The sequence below is a fragment of the Cupressus sempervirens genome, chromosome 2, assembly GCF_028749045.1.
Source record: "Cupressus sempervirens isolate cs-2001-9-10 chromosome 2, ASM2874904v1, whole genome shotgun sequence".
Taxonomy (NCBI): domain Eukaryota; kingdom Viridiplantae; phylum Streptophyta; class Pinopsida; order Cupressales; family Cupressaceae; genus Cupressus; species Cupressus sempervirens.
In genome coordinates this window covers 702,974,964-702,993,000 of record NC_143119.1, presented here as the reverse complement: position 1 = coordinate 702,993,000, position 18,037 = coordinate 702,974,964, and the positions used below count along the sequence as shown (strand labels likewise).

General features: G+C 35.7%; 1 protein-coding gene across 3 annotated transcripts in view; it reads right to left on the bottom strand.

Annotated features, from left to right (window-relative positions):
- LOC149575318 (protein tesmin/TSO1-like CXC 5) overlaps nucleotides 1-17,474 on the bottom strand; it is a 31,488-nt gene extending 14,014 nt beyond the window's left edge. The window contains exons 1-4 of one of the 3 annotated variants that reach the window (XM_089815090.1): nucleotides 17,215-17,376; nucleotides 17,019-17,120; nucleotides 8,081-8,191; nucleotides 2,197-2,324 (exon numbers count right to left, since the gene is read on the bottom strand). The gene's annotated coding sequence lies outside the window, so the exon portion shown is untranslated. Of the gene's footprint in view, nucleotides 1-2,196; nucleotides 2,325-8,080; nucleotides 8,192-17,018; nucleotides 17,121-17,214 lie in introns of all 3 variants that reach the window. The other 2 variants (XM_089815089.1, XM_089815091.1) reach the window with 2 other exon arrangements.
- Nucleotides 17,475-18,037: the final 563 nt, after the last annotated feature.

Here is an 18,037-nt window from a genome sequence, read left to right as displayed (position 1 = left end):
TTTTAAAAAGTTAGAAAAAGCAATGAAAAAGAAGTGCATTTTCGTGGCTGTATAGCCACGGGCAATTTCCTGCAGCTATTCCTTGTTGGAGTCAACTAACTCCCTAAGATTAGCCGATGCACAATCTAGAGTGGAAGAGAAGCCAACTAATTGAGATTTCAAAGTTGTGCCCGTGGTGGATAAAGAGAGGACAGTGACTTTCAAAGTTGCATTTTCGGTCTCTAATTTTGCCATGTGATGGACTATCCTATGATAAGTGACTGGAGTGGGTGGGGGTCCATGATTCAAACAACAATGGTAATGTTGCAAGGTTGCAGAGAAGTAGTATCAGCAAAACACTAGCAATGTGGCCATAGACCAACAAGAGAACATGCACGACAATAGGCCAGTACAAGACTCACATTAGTAGTTGCATTAACTCGTGTGGAAATCTTGTCCAAATAAATTTTAAGTGAGTTATGCTTTTGCTTCTCATTAAGCTCTTTTTAGTTCCCCCAGAACTTCCAGAAATTCCCTCTATGATTTGTGTAGCTCGTTGACTTCAAGAGATAAGCACTCCACTTGACTTACCTTGTGAATCCATAAAACGCAATGATTATTACAAGCATAACAAGCATCAATAGATGCCAAGCTTGTGCAGATTGAAGCGAAACATTGGCAATGAAAGAAGCCTCCAACCTGCATGCATTGACAACAAGCCAACCCAGGGAGCGCGTGTCAAAATGTGTCTCAGAGACCTATGAGCTGAGAGCGAGCCACAACCCAACCAAACAAGATGGGAAAGAACGAACAAACAAGAAACCAAACCACCAAAAAAATGCAACAGCTCTGACGCACAGAGAAAAATGAATGCAGAAGCAGTAGGTCAACGAGGAAAGGAAGCAGCTAAGAAATGATAAAGCATGAAGCAACAACAACAGAGAGACAACGCACAACTAAGTTCAACGCGCAATAGGGAAAACACGTGATGAAGCAGCTGCAACGAGGAGAAACAACATACAGAGCAAAAGGACGAAAGAAGCAAGCAAACAAAGACCAACAGGCAATGAAGTACAACACGAAAACAAAGCAAGAGGCAAACAGAAACCAAATAACACAAGGGGAAAGCAAAAGAAAACATGGAAGGACAATAGACAACCAGATCAGCACGAGCTAGTGTGGCAGCCATGGGTGGCTAGCCAACGCAAGCAAGGCTAGGGGTCGGAGGTTAGTTGTCAAGAGCAATCCCACCATGTCTAAAATTCTCTAAAAACACAAAAAGTTACCTTTGTCATTCTTCTTCTCCAAGATGCTATTGCATAAATTGTTCACCTTTCCATCATCATCATTATTGCCTTAGGTGCGGAAAACTTGGGCATCATCATCTATAAATTTCTTTGACACAACTACAAGTAAATCAAGGAATTCCCAACAGCTATTGTTGTGTTGTCAACACTCCCCCTACAACTAGGGACCCCCTTTTTTGTTGCTAGTTAGCTTTAGTTTGGTGTTTTTTTTGTAGGTTTGGCAATGATTCCACTGCCTCTAGCCTTAGGATAAAAACGATTTTGTTTTGTCACGATTACAAATGAACGTCAAGATTGGAATTTTGGGGTAAAATCATGAAAATTTCACTGTGTAAAAGTTGCAATATGTTGTCAAGAAAAGGTGTCAAAAGTGAAACATATGAAATTGCAATGTAGAAAAGTTATAATTCGATATGTGGAAAAAAATTAAGAATGAAAGTTGAGAAATTCCGAGCTGAAAAGGTGAAAAATAAATAGAACTCTAAAAATCCATGTTTTAAGTATGAAAAAGGGGATTTTAAAAAGGGGAATTGCAACTAGAAATGAAAATATCCTTAGAGAAAATAAGAAATTTCTTAGCGGGGAAGCAAAGATACTTGTTTGAGATAGAAAATCCAGCTCAAAATCTTCATAGTCGAGCTAAAAATCAACTTTTCATCAAAATTCTGGCTCAAATAAAAGAAAATAAAGCTAAAAGAAATGAAAATCCAACTCAAAGGCACATTTTCACTTTTGACCATTTAGTGAGCTAAGCAATTCAATAAAAAAATCCTTGGGTGAGCTAAGGAATTTCCAGAAATCCTTAAGTGAGATAAGGAATTTCTAAAAATCCATAGTTGAAATGTAGAATTTTAAAGTTAAAAATAAAATCCTTATTTAAAAAGGGAATTCCAGCTGAAAGGTGAAATACCTCCTAAGAGTCCAGCTGAAAGATGAAATTCCGCCAAAGACTCTAGCTGAAAGGTGAAATTCCGCTCAAGAGTCCAGCTTAAGGTCAAATTTCCACCCAAATATTCCAGCTAAAGGTCAAGTTTCTGCCTATAAAGAGTTGAGACAACTTCAAATTGGAAATATTGCAAGTTTTGAAATACACATTAATGTCAGCTTCATCAATGAAATTGCAATTCCAAAAGAAGCATCATATATGAAGGATTGAGTAACATATTTTCCACCCATTCAAATATGAATTAAAACCATTTGAGTGTGAATAAGACCAGCCAAAGGATGGATTAAGAGCATAAGTGTGAATTCTATCAGATATGAAGACTATTTCACTTAAGAAAAATGAGATAAAAAGCAATTCAAATCAGATTTCAAGGCAAATTCCTGAAAATCAGTTCATAATTAAGATAAGCTTCCAATCAAGAGGTGTGAATTTATAAGGAAGAAGATAATTTATATCCCAATTAAGTGCAAAATAAGATCAGATCAAAGAGCAAATTGCTTCCTGGCAAGAAGTGTGAAATTACATTAAGTGTGAATTTCGACCAGAATTAAATCAAATTTCATCATAAAATTAGACATTTCAGATTTATGTTGCAAGAGGTACTCAAGTCAAATGTTCCAGATTGTCAAGGATGGAAAGGGAATTTCATTTCCAAATTCCAAATCCTAAGATGCAAATTTACTTCAAAATCAAAATTCCAATCCATCGTTTGTTGATTTCAAGTCAAGAGCCTTTTCTTTTGTCGTAGAATATATTTTTTGAGTTCTTCAAAAGTCTTTTGCATTCTAATTTGCATTTGTAACTTTGACTCAGGGTATTCTCTTTTTGTTTGCAAGAGAAAGGGAGGATCTATATCAACTCATGCAAGGAGATGGATATAGGATAGCTCAAAATGCAGGGGAGCGCAATGGGCCCTTGGTGTATTAGTGAAGTTGAAAGGTTCTTAAAGAGCCCACAGGGATCAAGTCACACTGAGTGTGCGGCTCTGACATTGAAAAGGGATGAGGCTGGGATTGTGCCTCAGGGGAATTGGGCAAATGGATACTCCTTAGTCCTTGGCTCTTAGCTGAAGAGGCTCAGCTGTAAGGCTTGTGCTCCTATATCAGGTAGCTACAAATATTTCATGGAGGACCGCCATTAAAAAAAAAGATGCAAGGCAGGATTCAACAAGCGTGAGGAAAGAAAAGATTCCCACTTCCAAAAAGAATTCAAGATTAAGACATACAAGATAACGGATTGCTCTACAAATGAAGAATGCTACAGAAACCTTGAATTTCCCTTGGAAATGCAAGATCAACATGAAGGATGTAACAACACAAAATGGAAGAAAACATCCAATATATAAGTGTACATTCAATAAGATGACAAGGAATTCCAAGGATGATGAAATTCTCAAGAAGTATATAGTTTCAGGAGAGTTAATCTAAGTTAGAAGTTCATCCAAATGAGATACAAAGGACTTCTTTGTGATGAAGGATCAAAGTATACAAGATATGCAAGCTGAGGTGGTGCCTACTTATCTCCAACTAATTAAATAATTCAAGGTCAGCATGTCTGGATTCATTGAACCTAACACATCAACAAGTGGATAGGTGAATGCATTGAATGAAATGTAATCATCTACTCCTCTAGGAAGAAATGTCTTTGTTGAGATCAAATGGATATTGTGGATTCATTGAATGAAATGTCTGATGAGTTTAAATTAGATAAGGAAGAAAGCATCACTCAAATTGCTATATGAGATGTTCAAGTTCCAGCTACTTTGTGCAAAATCATTTGTCGGTTGAGGGAAAAGAGTTGATAAAATTCAGGAACAATTGTGTAAGTCCCTTTGTGAGAACTAGCAAAATCACATCATTCACTATGTCTGTCCATCATAGAGTCGCATGGTTCACATTGTAAACATTGTAGTTGCCTTATTGATTGCATTGTTTAACATTTGAGGTTTCCCTGCTCAAGAGAGGATAGAATAGTTGATAGTTTATTCTGTGTTGCCAAGTGTCACAAAACACACATCAACAGCTACACTTTTCAGATGGAAGATCTCAGCATGCCTTTGCTCTTGAGTCTTATTCTTGCTATGGGTATTTTAAAACCAATAAACTGATTACTTATAAATCATAGATCAACCAGCTGCCATCTGTCTTTATCTATAACATACAATCAGTAGTACGGATGTTTGCAGCTGAAACTAATAAGCATTCATTGGCCATTGCTTAAAGTTAAAGATAGTGTTTTATGGTTTATTTTCTTGTATTGGTACCACACAGCAAATTTAACATGGACAATGACTGTCAAATAAAGAGTCTATGGCTGTCATAAAAAAAATCACTGTCATTTTGTATGTTGATCTGAATTTTGAACTAATCTACAAAATGAATTTCTAACTATTACAAAGCTATACACCTATATGTGGTTACCTGCATAAATATCAGCACTTTTATGAAATAAAAGAATGCTGCAGTTTAAAGCTAGGATGTCCAGTTCACCTATATTGGCTGCCGGACCAGGCAAAGTTCGAACTGGTTCCTGGTCCTGCTACAGTTTGACTGCTGGTCCAGGCATGGTTTGAAGTTATGCCACCCAGTTTGAACCAGCAGGCCAGCCATTCGTACATGGGCAGACCAGTGACCTTGAGGTTGAACTGGGACTTGTGGACATGTTTTAAGTCATTTTTGTTGCAAATTTTATAAAGATCTGAACGGCTTATGTTGACTTCGCATTCTCGTTTGTAGTGTGTGAAGACAATGAAGGGAGACGAAGAGGTGGGATACAAATGGAGAGCTTGTGGACTTAGATGCTTCCACTTCTCTGCTTGCACTTGATGAATTTGAAGATTTTGACGCCAATACTATTATTGCTGCAGCTGATCCAATTGACCTTAGCACTATTGCTGAGTCAACTAATGTCAATGAAGAAGAAGGAGAAGAATATTAATACATTCTTAATCCATTAGTTGAGCTTTAACTTGATGTTATTATTTCATTTTAATGTTTTGAATCTTTGGTGTTGAGCTCAAAGTATATGATGCTATGATGGTATGATCACGATTAATGATGCTATGGTTACAAGTTTATGGTATTTTTGTTGTTTAAATGTTTTTATGATACTATGTGACATTCTAATCTTAACTCATACTTCTAGGCTTCATATATATATGTATGATTTTTACATGTTTTTGTACTAATACCCAAACCCCCTCTCAAAATTTGGCCATACCAGAGAACCAGCCCTTCATACCCAAACTTGCAACCAAACCCGAACTGGCATCCTAGGTTTAAAGTGCAACACAAAAACATGTATGTCATGATTTTTGTCCTCTTAATACAATGTCTATGTAAATATTTACAGAGAGTTTGAAATAATTAATCCTCAACAAGTTTAAACGGCATAAATGCAGAGGCAGTTAATCGGCAACCTGGAAATTAAAAAATAAAAGACTAAATTCCCAAATTTATGGCGTAAGCTCTCATTTTCATCAGCTTTTTCTCTCTATGAAATTACTTTGACTTTATAAAGTTGTCTCTCCCAAACAAGAGCATCAACAAGCTGCAAAACATGTTCCATCTATTAAAGGAAGTCTGATCTTTAACATTCTATGTCGACATTGCAGATTCCATGCATATTGACTCCAATTGATATGTGCAAATCATCACTAGATAAGTTTTTATTTTTGGTTAAAGAGGAAGTTCTCGGCACAACAGGTTACAGCATACAATTGTCTTATCGCACTGGAACAAAAAACAAGGCAGCCATCAACACAAGTTATGAGGCAATTTAGTTACAGAGGAATTGATCCATCTTCAACTTAACCTAACTCTTATGCGACCACAATATGATGAAGGACCCAGTCTAGCATGCTAGAACCAAGCATATTGCACTCCATCACCATCATTATTGTTCTCAGTTGATCGATCACGAGGATGCCTGTGTTTAATATTGTTCTAAAATGGCATCTTGCCAACATGATGTAACACTCCATTGAAGATCCTAATTGTCAAATATTGTGATAAACTTGAAATTGTATCGTTTAGCAATGGCGGTACTTAAGCCAAATAGTTGTTTCAGTTTGTTGAAACAAAGGCAATTTGTTAATTGCTTTTTTGGTATGCAACTGCCAGCCTCTATAGGGTGGCATGTTAACAAAGCAAATTTACAGCTTGTACTCAAAGTCAAACACAAGAACATTGCTTAAGTGCCTAGCTACTGGATGCATGCCCGAGAGGCTGGATTCGGGTCCAGGTCCAATCCGGATTCAGATTTGTGCCAATCCGGGCAGGATCCTTGTTTTACATAGTGGATTCGTCCAGATTCACAGGCCCACGAATCCAGACCAATTCAGTGTGTAAAACAAGGATCCCGCCCAAATCTGGCGCGAATCCTCGAGGATCCACAGGCAGGCCAAGGTTTTAAGTGGGTCCAACTTATTAATATGACTTTTTTTAATATATTTTTGCCTTCTAACCCTAAAACGACCCTTTTATTCAACATCCATATACATTTCACCCCTATTTTGCTCTCTCATTGTATATTTCTCTTATTATTTTGTATATATAATACATATACAAACACACATGCATGCATGAATTCTTATGAATCATAATAGGAATTTTTTTTCCACGAGTACACAGATCTGATTCGCATGCCCGAATCGGATTCGGATCCTGAATAGGATTCAGATCTCAAATCAGCTGTTTATGGTATATGTAGGAAGTAACCACCCAAAGGGCACACCACCTTGGTATCTTGGGGATTTCACTCCATGGTCAGGCATCATGGACTGCAAAACCTTTGACATTAGTATATCTTTGGACATGTGCAATAATTTATGCTACTGCCGATGGCCCTAAGGCCAATTCCTCAAGATTGTTCAAAGATTAACATTGGTATACTCAGTCTCCCTATTAGCTTTAAAAAAAAATTCTTGTTAAGTTCTTGTGTAGGCATTTTTCTCCAAAATTTTTCTATTAATTTATTGATGCACTGGAACTTTACCACCCCATGTCCGTAACCTCGACAAAAGAACAGAAGCAGAGTACTCTATTACCTCCATCCTACTATATGCAGGGGATGTACCTTTACTGGGCATGGAGAGGTTACTTCTCACGGCTGCAGCAAATTTATCAGACTTCCTTGCCCCTCAAAACCCAGGCACTTCAACCAGCTATGTCAGCCACTGACATGGCTACAAACCAGTTGGCTAACTGTAGGCTACCAATCTAATGATAGTAAGTTATGTTTCCTGACCAGATTCATAACACTGTCCTGAAGTAAAACAATTTCTAAAATACTTTTCTAAACAAGTTGACATTGACAATTTCAAAGTGAACATTGAGTTAGTTAGAAAATAGCTTGCTTATTTATGGAGATAATTTGATATGGAAACCAACTGTGGTTATTGAATATCTTTAAACTCTAACAACAGTAAGATGAATAATAGGCTACTGGGGTTCACCAGTTAGTGGGTAGGTTAAGTGGTGGTGGAATTGTTGTGTGGTTCAAAGTCCCAGTGGACCATTGTGATTGTGAGCTTGTGCCTCTGCTGATCCAATGTGCTCGCAGGTTTGAGCCTCAGCTTTGTTAAACAGGGATGAGGTCCCCCGTTTGTTGCCTCACCAGTTCATGGCTCTAGGTCAAAAGTGATGTATGTGGGGTTGATAGGCATGTCATGCCAGTGCTACCAGTTACATTAAAAACTTTGCTAGAGAACTTTTTTTTTAAAAACATGCACAATGGGCTACTTTAAATATATCCCCTTTGTAATATATTACAAAAAACGCAGTGGGGTTATCATAGATTATATTAAAAAGTTATAACCAAATAAACATCAAACAGAGAAAGCCCTTACAATTTCAAGCAGCTGGAACTTTTGCAGCTACACTGTTTTGATTTTTTTCTATAATTGTCCTTGTAATCAATAACCGATCCTGACAATGACTCTCTTGGAGAGCCTTGTTTTCTGATTAAATTCAACAAAAAAACAAGGGTTATGAGAAGAAAAATGCAAAACATGAAAAAACTTTAGCTGTCTTTTCTGGTAAATTTAGTCTCAAAATTCGATAGGAATTGTGGTCAAAGCTACATCATATACACAGTCAAAAAGAAAGTAACCACATAATTCAACTCTTTAAACAAGCACTTTAAACAAGTTAGTCTTCCACATAAGCAGAAAACAATTACATTAGAAATAGATTGGGATAGGGATAATACCAACAGTATCCACACTAGCAAAACTGACCTAGACAAACAACAAATCAAAAACAGCTTATGGAATAGCTCTGCACAAGAGTATTGTCACATTTTATGGCACATTCAGTAGTATCTAATATCTACAGTTATAAGCCTGTCATGCGTAGCAAGAACAGTAAGGGAATTAATTATGGATAGAATTCACAATTTGTAGTTTACAAGTCCAAAGAGGAACAGGTTTCTTCAAAATATAATAAGCAATTAAATCCAGTTTACCCCAAGTTTCCGGGACAGACGGCAGGAGATGAGGGGACGAGTTTCCGCGACAGCAATAATTTTTGCCAAGTCTGGGGGCGGTGATGGGATGGCTATAAAAAATAATAAATAGAGGGAAATTTGCAAATATACATTACATTCATATGAAAACATGGATAAAGCATGCCATTTAAACATCATAGAACCTTAAAATAAAACATTTCAACAGTCAAACTCAATATTCAATATGCATTCATAGTTCATATTTCATTGAGGGAAATAAAATATATAGGAAAATTTGCATATATACATTACATTCATAGGAAAACATGGTTAAAGCATGCCATTTAAAGATCATAGTACCTTAACATAAAATATTTCAATAGTCAAACTCAATACTCAAATGCATTCATAATTCATTGTTAACATATATGTAATATTGAAAAAATAGAACACAAAATTGATATACGCCCAAGAACATAATTCAGAATTCACTGTCAATAGCAACAAGAACAATACGCTACCTCCCATATTGAAACACACTACTACCATTTAAGTCTGATATAAATTATCAGTGTACACATTATAAGTTACTGGATTCATCAAACTTTATCCATGAAATTCAAACATTTGCGAATTTTTATCCTTGCCAAACTTCATCTGAATTTCATGATATTTAGTATAATATAGTTTTATTTTAAAATAGTATTGAGCTATTTAGTTAAATTATTTAGCAATGTTAAACAATTTTGTGAATATATTGCTTATATTTTTAAATAAATAAATGTATATAAGACAAATTATCTGTCGATTTTTTCTCAAATTTTTGCCCTTGTTGAACTTCATCTATGATCGCCGAACTCAAATTTGAACCTAAACCTTATGGCTTCAATTATAGGCATGGCATTACAATTGCTTTGGAAGATAATCATTCGCAAAGTAGTGTCAGACTGTCAATACATAAAATAAAATTCCTATTAAATATTAATATGAAAAACCTTAGGAACTGTGTTGGAAGTTGACTGTTGCAGGTACAGGTAGTAGATCAAGGGCTGGTACAGGTAGTGGATTAAGTATATATTTCCCAATGTTCTTCTAACTGTAGACCAGACTCACGAATTATATCAATTGGGATCACACCGTTAAACCCCTAAAACTACACCTCCCGCTCATTGTAAATGGAGTGATATTAATACGAACAGGTCTGCTATATAGTTCCAATCATGATATAGGTTTCCTACAGCAAGATGACACTTTGATACAACCCAAAAATATTCACCAAATCTTCCACAAAGGATCCAAATCAACCCAAAACCAACCTAGCACTGACATATTGCCATAAAATGACAAAAAAGCGTGTTCTAGGTTTGTGATACACTTTTCAGACTTTCTCAACACCTTGCAAATAGTTTGCTATAAGATTGTGAGCATGTAGCATGAATGTAACAACAATCTTAATATCACTATCCTTAATGTAATGTTGCCAAATACTAATCAGATGACCCCAAATAGCAGGAATTGATGACCAAACAATAATAAACATGTCAGGGCAAACTTGGAAGGAGAGGCCCACTTCAAAATAAAAAATGGAAGAGTTCAATAAAAGAAAATTGTGGCTTTTGAAGTGTTGATGCAACCTATCTCGTTGGGGAAACCCATCTTTAACCCAAGGGCATCTTGGGCATCCCCCACCATCCCAGAAAAAATTCTCAACATCCCCAGGTTTCCGGGACATTTCCTATGAATTTTCAAAAAACAGGGACGGGTCAGGCTGTCCCCAACTCCTGTAAACATTTCTGGTACGAGGACAGGAGTTTTTGGGCCAGAGACGCATCCTCAGGGACACTGATTAAATCCTAATTTCTCCAATTTTATGTCAGAAATTTCTAAGCATTTATTAAATTATTACATGTTCAAATATCAGGGTATTTTCATGATACTTAAAACTTGACTAGTGATATGTATGCTACATTCTACATGAAAACTATGTCCCATTTTGTACATAAGGTTTTCACAACCCATTAGATTGAATGGAAGAGCATCTGGAAAAAACTGTTTAACTTGATTTTATCAACATTTTGAATCTCATCCTATTGATAAATCAAAGAGGGTGATCAAAAATGTTGATAAAACAAGATGCATCATTTTTTTCCAAAAGCTCTTTCTTTCAACTTTGTGCCTTGTTATTGCTTTCATGTAAATTTTAAAAATTCCAAATCTGATATTGACATTGATATAAACTCAAATGCATGCATTGGGTTCGAAACTTTGAGACTAAAGGAAAGCACTTACATGATACTGCAGCAACTTCAAGAAGAATGGTAAGTACCCCTAGTTATTTTAAACTATTGAGATAAGCAACTCTTTCGTGCACTGGATTTCTTAAACTTCACCAAGTAGCTATAAACTCTCTTAAGAAATTTACATGACCCTATAATGCTTGTAATGGTTAACCACCTACTTCTACATTATACCCCTTCCTGCCTGTCAACCATGTCCTTTCTGGGAAATGTCTATCCAGCACCTAAAATGTACCAAGAAATCAATGTCTCATACATTATAAACTAAGATACCGGTGCATCCTGAAAATCTCCAAGTGCTGGTGCTGGTTCATTTGGGTGCGCTGGTGCTTTTGGGTGCTGCACTGGTGCACACAGGAAGCATGCGCAGCCACTGTGGGTGCGCTCAGGATGCTTCCAAAAGGACCAAGACAGCACCCAAGGGCATCTGGAAAGCACCCGCGACTTTTTGAATGCCCAGTCACTTAAGTGACTTTAATATGCATGTGTCTAATTGATTTCTTTAATTTTCTTTTGCTCCTTTTGCTCATAAACCCTAAACAGCCCCAAAGTAACGAGAATTGGAATCGGATCGGAATAGGCAAGGCTGAATCGAATCGTGAATTGCCCATGAATCGGCTATGAATCGGCAAATTTTAAAAAGCCCTTTAAATTTAGAGATTTTAACAATTTAAAACTTATTTCATGCACCCTTTATTGAATATAACTTAAACACACTATAACATCATCAAATAGAAGTTAACATACATAAACATGGAACATAAATGATAAATCCATCACATACGTAACTATGTTACACGTAAAATGTAAATTGTAGGCTGTAGCTGAAGTAAATAGAAATTATATGATCATAATGATTCAAAGTTGAAACACACAAAAATCCTTGCTCTGAATGGTTCCATAAATGGCACTTTTGAAATATTAGATACACAATAAATTACTCGACATTCTTATTACTTTGCTGACGCAGCAGGTTTGACTTTTATCGCTGCATAGGCATATACACACAACAGCTCGAGTCTTTTTATTGTTGTTGATCAAACTTGGGAGATTTTATTGTTTTCGCTGATTACTTCTTAACTTTTATTGCCACATCCTTAGATTTATCAAGTTCCATGTGTACGTCTCTGCTTGTATATTGAATTGTTCATTCTAATCGTTGAATATCTTACTGATTTCATCCTCTTATTTTATTCCATATTAATAGTGCAAAACTGGTTGTACATGGCATGATGTGTATCTAGTATTATGTTTTTCCACTAATACTTCATGATATGCTGACAGGAATATTTGTCTTGCTACAATATTTTTATTGTGTACATTATATCCTTCAACGCTTCTTTAATACTACCCGTATGCTTACAAAAAGAATGCAATACATATACCTTCAGTGCTGCATTTACTAGTTATGAGTCTCCAGCGATGAAGTTTTGGTTTTGGATCTGGTAAGTGAAGTATGTATTATTATATAGTAATAATACACACAATACCATGTATGTTATTTTTGTTCTGTTTATGTTTTCATGAATCTCCTGCAAGTCTGCTCAAACATACCATGAATGACGATTCTTTAATCTTTTGTATGTTTCTTTAATTACTATATGCCTTGCCTTGCCGATTCATGGAGCGGATTTAAGCGATTTTTTACATGAATCGCATGAATTGGTGATTCAGGTGATTCACGAGAAAAAATTGGCTCATCCAATTCGCGACTCATGAAGAATCGCCCAGGTTGAATCGAATCGCCAAACCAGTGATTCAAGCGATTTCATGGCAATTTTCAGAACTCTAAACGGCCCTAAAAGAGGCCATTCATTGCTCATTCTTCTCATTTTGTTTACTAAGTAGTTATTTCAATTTGAACTATCAATGGTGAAGTATCAACTTTATTTTTTGTATATTTCTTGCATTTCTTTGCATATATAAATTATTGTGTGTGTGTAAACGCACCCAAAATCCAAAAAAAAAATCACGCATCAACACCCTGCACCCACGTTAGCATCAGAACCAGCATCAGTAACTTAGATTATAAATGTACTGTAATAGATGTTTGGTGCATTTTAGGTGCTACATAGACATTTCTGGAGACCCCTAGCAGTTTCACCACTACTATTTCCCAAAGCTGCAATAAAGCCACAGGGGTTCTCCCTTATGTCCAGGCAACAGGGCATATTTATTTGTAAGTTTCCATATTTTAGCACTTATGTCTGTCCACGGATAACTGATTGGATACATATATAACCATATCCTGAAAGAAACATTTTTAAGCCTAGACGATTACAATACATTGTACAACCACTTGTTTTCAAGCTGTTTCTCTTACTATTGCTCAATCTATAACTCTCCCAACACACGACAGCTTACACTAAGGTCCAGACCACTTCAACAATCTTTTACAAAACTTTTGTCATGCTCTTGCACACCTCTACAGCATTCTACCAAATTCACACGGATATTCTTCCACGCTTACTGGTAGGAACCTGTCAAGGTTTTAATAAAGAATTTCTCTTTACTGCAAACTCCTATCTCCCAATATATAAATTTGTAGCCTCTGAATTCTTCTAATTGATATTTTGCACCTACATTTCCCTAAGCAGACATTTATAGAATGAAATATATTTTGATTTGCTTTTTATAGTGGAATCATATATTATTATTCTATGATCATGCGTAGGAGGTTCACATGTGTAAGTTTAAGTGTGGGTGTTAGCACCAAACCCTTATCTATAGCTCCAACAGTTTATCTGATCTAGACTGTTTGTATGAAAAAGGCCAGTGCTCAGGCACCAACCTCTCCGCTGCTAACTTTGGCTCATGTTCATTGTTAGTAAGAGAATTCAAGTATACTTGTAATCAGATTAGTACAAATTTGCGGCAGCATAAAGGCACGCATTTTCAATTAATTGTTGCCCTCGACAGATTCAATATAAATTTGCAACAGGTTAAGTTACAGTTTCAATTAACCCTCATCCTTGATAGATCCTTATATATGACTGAAAGGAAAGAAAAATAAACATGTAACTTGCGAATCTAAATATACCTTGACTCGGTTATAGAATTTCTGATCAGTCCATTCTAGTATATCCTTCAGTAAGCATGTTGTAACTCTATAAGGCTTGAGCATCACATATGATTTCAGGTTTGACAGATTAGACCTAGTGAACATAACTATGTGCATGTCTGTGAACTAAACTTGAATTAATGCTAAGTTGACAGTTTGGATTCGGGTTTGAAATTTGTCCAAAAGTTTTTGGGGTAGGTTCAAATTCATTTTGGTTCTTCCATACAACAACATATGTTCTTTTATATGCATATACATATACGTATGTATGCATGCATGTGCATGTGCATATTTATGCAGCAGCAAATAAGTTCATACACCACTATGCTAATAGTAAAGCAACATAGCAAATTACACCACCATATATATTAATGTTTTTGTCCAGATGACATATGTTTTACCTTTTTGGCCTTTTTAGTGATCTATTTTAGGGTTGGAGGGTCAAATTGACTAAAGTAGACCAAAAAAAAACTTTTAAAATGTAAAAAAAAAACAGTTTTTGGCCAAATTCAGCTCAAGTCCTGTCATGGATTTGCAAATTCACCATAAAAACAGCAAAATTTGTGCTGGGTTTGTCTGACAGAATTTAAGCAGATTTCGAAGGTCTGCAGCAGCCTTTTGCAAGAACTAAATCAGGGACGGACTTTTGCAAGAACCATATCCTGACCAGACTTTGGGGTTGCCAGGGAAGAATTTGGCAACATAGAATTAATGCACTAAATAAAAAAGGTATATGGTCTAATGACACGTCTTTTGAAGATGAAACGTTGTAATTTTATCCTCAATGAGTGGAGTGAAACGAAGTTAAAAGGGGGTAACCAAAGAAAAGATTATTTTTGGTTATGGTAATGATGAGATTAGATTTTAACAATGATAAATTTCTTGAAAGCGTAAAAATTCATCCAGTTTTGATTATAATGTTCTAATAGCATGTGTGCATTATGCACATCTGATTTATTACCTTTAGTGTAACACCATTTTATGAAGATTATTAGTTCAGATGAAATCAATAGAGAACCTATCAATCAAAAATATATATAAGAAAATTAAAAGTTTCTAATTTGAGTTTTTTGTGCTTCCTTACTCCCTGGATTGTTCAGCCATGACTCGGCAATGGCCCTTTCAAAGTGGTCAGCAAAGAATTCAACCGTCTTTGGTTCTATTTTATTTTATCATGGAGCTTTTATTGGTTCATTTAAATAGAAACCTTTCTAATTACATCATGGCCATTTCTTATTACATCACTTTTCTATAGTAAGATAAAGGTAACACTCATTTTTAGCTCCTGCCCTAGTGACCATAACTAATGCTCGAATTCACATTTTAAACCTTTTGGGTTTTCAAACAAAACAAGGCTCGTAAATCATCCTACCTGACATAGAAAGGATTCTCACATTCGCACCCACTGAACTTCATATTTTGGTTTTGTTTCTACTTACCGTCAGATTCAGATGCTTTAAGAGATATAATATTTCCACACTCTGTAATGGTGTATGTGAGTGCTTCTGGCTTAAGAAGCACAAAGATTTAGATACTTTATTTCTATTAATTGGGGTTTCTTCCAGCACTTCCAATTGAGTCTATGACTTGTTTTACCATTATGTATGATAGCCAGCCTCAATATCATCTCAGACTTGACAAGACAATATACAAATCTAACTTGAAAATGGCCAAAACATGAACCAAAACTCAAGCTAATCGAAATGAGAACTTTGACCTACAAATGGAAGATTCCATATATTATTGAGGAGGTCAAGTCTTGGGGTTAAAACTTATAATACAGTTAAAATTCAAGAATCACCCAATTCTCAAATTACCTTTAAAGACTCGATCCATTTTGGCCAATTTCAGTCCATCGATACTCAACATAAGACCAACTGAAAGAACCACAGGACCACGCTTTTCAGTTCCATACATGTACTTTGGTCATCTAAAGAATTGATATATACTTGGTAACCATCAACTTTCAGCCAGGCAAGCAACAGAGTGACTTTATTGTTTGCTGAGTTGAGGTGACTTATAGTGTGAAATGGCTTATTGCCTAAATCACTAGCCTTGACTTGCCCAGAATAATTGTTGTAACAGTATAAACCTTACTGGGGTATTTAACAGCATGAACTCAGACTCCCTAATAAGTGTGAATAAGCTTTTAAACAGGGTTCATCAGATTAAAATTAAAAACATGCATCAATTAGGCAAAGTGAACCCTGTCATAATTACGAAGGTTCAATTTTTCAAGCCCTGACAAAACCTTCTTAGCATGAAAGGGCTGCGCAAATGCATGCAAAATCCTCAAAAGACTCCATAAAAGTTTTGCAGAACATTTTGAAAATAAGCATTTCATAAAAGACATAATGTTTCCACAATTTATATCAGATTGTAAAGCTTCTGGAAAAGACTGTGCATAGCTTTATTTAATCAATTTACATTATACAATTGTTTCAGAAGCTTCACAATTTACATTATGCACATTCTCAATTATTACATATAAACTGTCGTAGTTGCAAACTACATTATCCCACGCATTAAAAAGGGGAAAATGGGACAACAGGTGAACATGCAATAATCTTCCATTAAGTGAATTTTATAAAAAAGAAAGTAACAAACCAGCTATATCACAACTGGTTTCCCACTGAAATAAACTAATCTAGAACTCATGAGGTACCCGACAAAATGACTATCACACTGGAGCTACACAGTGAAGGCACACCTCAATTAATAACAAACACAAAAAAAATCAAGAGTAATAATAGAATTTGAAGGAAAAACACAATGTCATATTACAAGCGACAGAGAACCCTCCCCCCTCCTATGGCCGGGCCTCTGGAAATATGTGTTTCTAAATTGACATTACTAAAACAAACTTACAACTTCTGAAAAAGAAAGCAATTTGTCATCTTTTACACTCCATTTCAACATCTCAGGGGATTGCTGAAAAAAAAAATTCAAAACAGAAAAGGGCTTCCAAAAAAAGAACTTACAGAGAAGACGTTTGAATGAAAGAATCCCCACACATTGAAGTACTGGCGAAATGGAACTGCCTTACAGCAGAGAGTTGCTGAGGAAACATCGACCGCCACTAACTAACACATAATCAAATTGCCATCAACTATACTCATTAGAATTGCAAATAAGTGGGGAAGAAGATGAAAGATAAGGCTCGAATCTTATTGTTACCTGAGAGGTCAGGGGAAGATAACAAATTTATGTAAAATCCTTGTGAATTCGGCTGACAGATTTCTGAAATTTGACGCCCAAATTGACGGGAATGCGAAAGAGCGTTGCGAGATGGCGGGATTGTATTTCAGAGAACCCCTGCTCTCCTCTCGCGATACTCTTCAGTGCAATCGAAGGCCCAGATTCTTTCATTGCGCGCCGCCACTCTACACCGTTCGATTTCTTAGGTTTTTATTTTCGAAATGCAAGATCACTGATATATTTTAAGATGCTGTGGACTGGCCTTCAAAATAGCGAGGTACCAAATCCTTCCCCAATTCCGAGATTTTTCAATGTATTTTTCCCAAAACTTGTTTTCCAATAAAAATGGAAGGGGGATTACTTTAACAATTCAAAAAAATTGAAAAATAAGAATGAAAATGGCAGGATGGAGATATATTAATTTCAAATTTTATATTGCACTTAAATATTTTTTTCTATTGAATATCATATAAGCTAGTAGAGAGTTACATTGACTAATAATCACAATCTTAAAACAAAAAGAAACAATAGTTAGTTACGAGGATCTTTGTGGTTTTGGTCTATTGGTCCATCATTGTACTTATACATTTTGTGAATATCGTGATAGAATGTACAATGAATGCTCAACATTTTTACTATGATCTATCATCAATATGAAAGAAAGTTCAAGAAGAAGTACGATGATAGATCACAAAAATTGTTTAACCATCATTGTTTTCACTATGGTCTATCATCAATGAGAAAGAAAGCTCAAGAAGAAGTAGGATGATGAATCACTCTTGTGATCAGAATGTTAATGGTT